The sequence below is a fragment of the Rhagoletis pomonella genome, unplaced genomic scaffold (assembly GCF_013731165.1).
Source record: "Rhagoletis pomonella isolate Grant_MI unplaced genomic scaffold, Rhpom_1.0 Rhpom_scaffold_00005, whole genome shotgun sequence".
In the NCBI taxonomy this organism is placed as follows: Eukaryota; Metazoa; Arthropoda; class Insecta; order Diptera; family Tephritidae; genus Rhagoletis; species Rhagoletis pomonella.
In genome coordinates, this window is record NW_023458559.1 from 25189710 (window position 1) to 25195323 (window position 5614).

Sequence of the window (5614 nt, forward strand, 5' to 3'; positions counted from 1 at the left end):
TTTTTTTTGCAAAAATTATCAAAGGTTAAAGTTCAAAATAAGCAATTTTTGAAATCAAGATTTCTTAAAAACGGATAGATGGATCTTGAAAATTTTGATCTCTGTGTTGCGAAGAAAAGGCACTGAACACCTTTTGCAGAGAACACCTTTCTGCATAGGCGGCCTGCGACCGCACTTAGTGATTAAGACCTCACAACGTAGAATTCTCTTTCTGTGTTGCGAAGAAAAGGCACTGAACACCTTTTGCAGAGAACACCTTTCTGCGTAGGCGGCGTCGGCCGCACTTAGGGTTTGTTAGCTTTTTTTTATAATTATTTTACATTAATTCAATTTTTGAAAGAACTATACTACATATATATAAAGTACGTATGCAAATTAAAGGGAATCTAATTTGCTATTAAATGAAATTTTCCAAATGCATTCATTCGTTTTTGAGAAATCTTGATTCCAAATATTTCTTATTTTGAACTTTAACCTTTGATAATTCTTGTTGTTGTTTGCCCAAAAAAAGAAGTATACCGTTATACTCAGCTCAATCATCTCTATCGATTCCAATATTTTTTTTTTTAATTTGAGATTTGGAGCCCAACTGCATTTATGCCCGGAGTTCTGCTAGGCTTCACCTGGTCTCTCTTGGCAGTTCAGCTTCATCGATGTTGATGGGCGGCGGTCGACTGCCTAGAACGATGTTGTCGTTTCTGGTGCTAAGACTTGACCTGACCTCATCGTTGTGTAGGTGGTTAAGCTCCGCTCTGCATTTCTCTACGTCTAAAGGGTGGTCTACGCACGGCTCAACGTCGGGGTTTCCAATCGAGCAGGTGACTTCTGACATGTCGGGGAGGCAGTTCATTTCGAAGTGGGGCGTTATTGGGGTGATTTCCGCGGTGACATCCCACGAGGAACTGCTTCGATAGCAACGTGTTGTGCTCTTTCACCGCCATCATATGGCTTTCTTGGTGGAGGTGATGCTCGGACGACATGAGATGGCATCCTGTAGCCGTGCGTAGCAGCTGATTCGCGTTGTTTTTTGTTTTTGTCAGTTAAATACAAACTTGGAAATTGAATTTTTGTTTCACAAATTTGATTTTAAGTATATAAAGATTGAATATACATCAACAGGCCATTCACTATTATTTAAAAGCACCAGGATAAATTTTAACACAAAACAACTGATATGCACTTTGACACTTTATCCATTTTTACTCGGAAAAAAAGTCCTGGCTGTTTCGGGCAGGAAAAAGAAGACACTTACGATCCAATACCAATATTACCCATTTTGTTGAGTACGGGAATGTTTTTTTTGCCTATTTTGGGCACCCGCGTTGCGTACGGGAAAGAACCTATGGTTGCAAACCTACACATAAGATGTGTTGCCATACTGTACAAAATAGGAATCTTAATTCCGGGATCTCGGATACCGGACTTTAAGGTCTCGAAAATTCTTGGCAAGTAATCCCGGTATTGTCGGGATTTGTAATTTGCACTGATGGCAATAATGGAAACTCTTTTTCTTGACCAGTATTGGCTATATTTCCTTTTTTATTTAATAATTAGTATTTTTTATAAATGTCTTGCTCATTGTACATATAACACCGCGCGATAGTAAGTTTTAAATACAAATATCAAACGTGTGTCAAGTTAGCACTACACTTGGTGTCATGGAAAAGTTAACTACGGCATTAATTGTAGTGTTTTTGTTGTGGAAAGAAAAAATTTGTAGCTCTCATTTTTTAAAAAATATGGTATGTAGTGATAGCTTGACACTATTATTTATAAAAACTAAAATCGAAAAACGCTGATGACGTGACAAATTCTGAAACAACCACGTCCGTCACGCTAGCTGACCCACTTCTCCAAAAAATTATAAAAATTACTCAGGAATTAGGTGCAATTTAGGTGCAATTTAGGGCCTCCAAAATTAATTTAAGTGCTCACTCGGTTTCCGAGAAAATTGCAAAAATATATGGGTCAGCCAGCATGACGTCACGCTAGCTGACCCACCCACTAATTTTCCTCGAACACTGGTAAATATTATTCAGGAATTAGGTGCAATTTTGGTGCAGTTTAGGGCCACCAAAATTAATTTCGGTGCACACTCGGTTTCCGAGAAATACGCAAAAATGTGTTTTGGATCAGCTAGCGTGACGTCTCGCTAGCTGACCCACCCACTAATTTTCGTCGAACACTGGTAAATATTATTCAGGAATTAGATGCAATTTAGGTGCAATTTAGGCCCACCGAAATTAATTTCGGGGCACACTCGGTTTCCGAGAAATTCGCAAAAATGTGTTTTGGGTCAGCCAGCGTCACGGACGTTTATAGTTCATTTATGCATACTATGCACTACACTGCATGACATGCCATTTTTACGTGGAAATCAAAAACCAACAGACTCCTACATATGTAATGCTGTGCGTTGGGTAACCGCTTACCCGCAAAGCTCATTTACCAGATTCCTTATGTGACAACTGTCATGCGATGCCAAGTGTGCATAACTGAGCCATTAGTCGTTGTTAAGCCATGGATAATATGATTCGAAACTCTCTCATTTCGCATCTGAGAATGCCCCTAAACTCGTTTTACGACTTGGCAGCACAGAAAGATCAGGGGGCGATGAACAGCTACCAGTATTTATAAGTAAAAATAGTTTTACTCGTTATTTAAGAATTTTATAACACGCAAACACAAAAGAGGTATGTATTTAAATTTTTTGACTTTTGAGTATTTTACTTAATAAAAGAAAATCTCCTACAATTTCTTAATAAATACACATACATGTATTTCGTAGGAGTGGCACTACTGGAAGATGTCATGAAAAATTAACCTTTTCACAGCGCTCTCACGAAAAAGAGTTTCGTATCATATTATCCTTGGTTAAGCTGTGGAAGTATGTAAACGCCCAGCCGCATTGGAAGCCAGTAAGTAACGGGTTTCAAAAAATCCGTTTTCGTTTCGACGAAGAAAGACTTCAGCGTTACTTAAGAGAGTGCCAGATTTATAATCATGAGTCTTCACATTTCTCTTTTTTGAAAACGTTTCCACTAGATTTCGTCAGTCAATTGCATTCCTTTTTCCAGTCATCCAGTGATAAACGCCGAATGACAAAGTCTTAGGTGCAAATTGCAGAAAAGGCATATGCGGTGATCATAAGATTGACGTTTGTGTCTCTTGTTTAAAATAATAATTTTTACCTAAGAAATAAAAACTTTATTTTTATAGTTTTATTAATTTATTTGAATGTTTTATTACACTTATGGATTTTAGATACTTTATTCACGCACGATACGCACGATACTTAACTTGACTGAAAAAAAGTTGATTGGTATTTTTAATTTATAAGTTAAAAACTGACAAGAATAAACTAATATATACAAAAAAAAATATGACACTCGAAACATCTCTAGTAAATGTGTACGTTTTTATTGATTTTATATATTTTTTATTTTATTTCTGTATCCATACTATTTATGTTTATGGAACTTTAATTAAAAAATAGCAAATGTTGAAATTCCTTTTATTAAGGGGCTAAATACAAACACTTGGCGGTTTCACTAATCCAAAAGTAGGCAGAGTTGTCCTTAAATGCGGCATTCCCCTTGTTGAAGTGAAGATTTGTAAATAAGTATACAAATGTATGTATGAATGTACATACAAGTAGGAACATTTTTAGGCACCTTTGTACATATGCAGCAGTCATTGCCACCTAATACGTCAGCAGTCAGATACCCGGCTGGAAAAACCAGGAAATTTACAAATCGTAAATAATATATCTCGATTCCGACTGTATTTTTGTAAAGCACTTGGTCGTTGGTTTCCTATCCTATCATTTTCTGAATTCAAAACCCATGTTGGCCACTTTTGTTTTTTTCATTTATTTTTAAGAATACTTACCGCCCAATTGTGTGTTTTCCTGATAAATTATTTGTAAAGAAAGTTTATCAAAATTTGTATCAAGTAAAAGTTCCCATCGCATTCTGTGTCAATATTTATAAAATAAAAAGCTCTACGATTTTCACAAGAGGGGAACTGATATCCACATGAGTGGAACTGATTTCATTGTCACATATGAAAATATGAAAATCTAAAATTAGAAAAATCGATAATAAAGTTGATTCCCTTACCGGCATTTAGTCTAGTACGAGGAGGAAGCTAAAATGTTTCCATAGAAGGAGTTTGGTTTCATACAATATCAACAAAATGACTTTATATGAACATGAACGGTCAGTATACGAATTATGAAATATGTGTGTTTTGTTTACATATTCAGATCTTATTAAAGCTGATTAAAGAATCACTCGAAATTTTTCGTGGAATCAAATACCATTCAAAAGAAGTGTTGCCAAAATTGTATCAAACCAGTCGGCACGAAAATCGATCCGGCTAAATGTTAGTGCTTTTGACTTATTTTAAACCAGAGGATCTAGTTTTTATACTCTCAACGCTATGAAAAGTTTTATTTGCTGCAATTTAACACACTCATGGAATGCATGTATGTACATTAGGGTGGTTAAAAAAAAGGAAGGTCGGAATTTCAACGCCCCCACCCCTTAGGATTTTTCTATATCGAAAAAATATACCCCTACTTTTTATTTTAAACTCAAAAAATATTTAGAGGTCTTCAAAGCGCTCAAATCTTCCATGTACAGTAACGAGCAAAACTGTAACATGGTGTAACCCCTTTTTACTTTAGCCACCGCTATATTTCCAAGTTCTAACGACTTTCATCCTTTTGTTGTATATTCTTGTTGGTACACCCCTACTGCCTCTATCACAACGATTTGAAGTCAATACAACAACAATAAAAAAACAGCAGACAAAAATGTAAACTAAGGCAAATTACAGTTTTGCACTGACTCTCGGTTTTGCATTTTGCAGTTGTCTTTTACTTAGTTGGAAGTCAGATGACTTTTTTCTGTATTGTAAGTTATTGAAGAAGTTATCACCAGTAAATAATATACATACATAGTTAATCAGGAACCATAAATGTAAATAATAGATTTACCGCGGAATGACGAGACCGCAGGAAAAGTTGTAAAAGATTGTGGAGTTGCTACTTGAAAATATTAAGACTGAGAAAAAATATAGCCTAAAGTATTCCCAAGGACAAAGGAAGTCCGTCAAAAAATATTACGGTCCGATAAAAAATAAAAAATAAATTTAAGTCTCAATTGAAGGTTATTTGGTCTGATAATACTAAATAAATCGCTTTCAATCAGATGGCCGGGCATAGTATTGGATCAAAGACCCAAAGTAAGCCCATGTGCATCATGTAAGGCAAACTGTGAATCACAGTGGTCGGTCAATAATAGTTTGGGGTCGTATTTAAAAAATTTTGTTGGTCCGTTAGAACGCATTATGCGTAAGGAACAGTATCTGTACTGAACATTGTGTTAATAGTTCCCTTTTTTCGTGAAAATTGTTAAAAAGTTCTTAAAAATATATGAGTGCAAAACTGTAACATTTGCATTAATTTACATTTTTGTCTGCTGGTTTTATTATTGTTGTTGGATTAACTTCAAATCATTATTATACTTCCTGTATAGGTGTACCAATAAGAATATACAACAAAAGTATAAAAGTCGTTAGAACTTGGAAAGATAGCGATGGCCGAAGT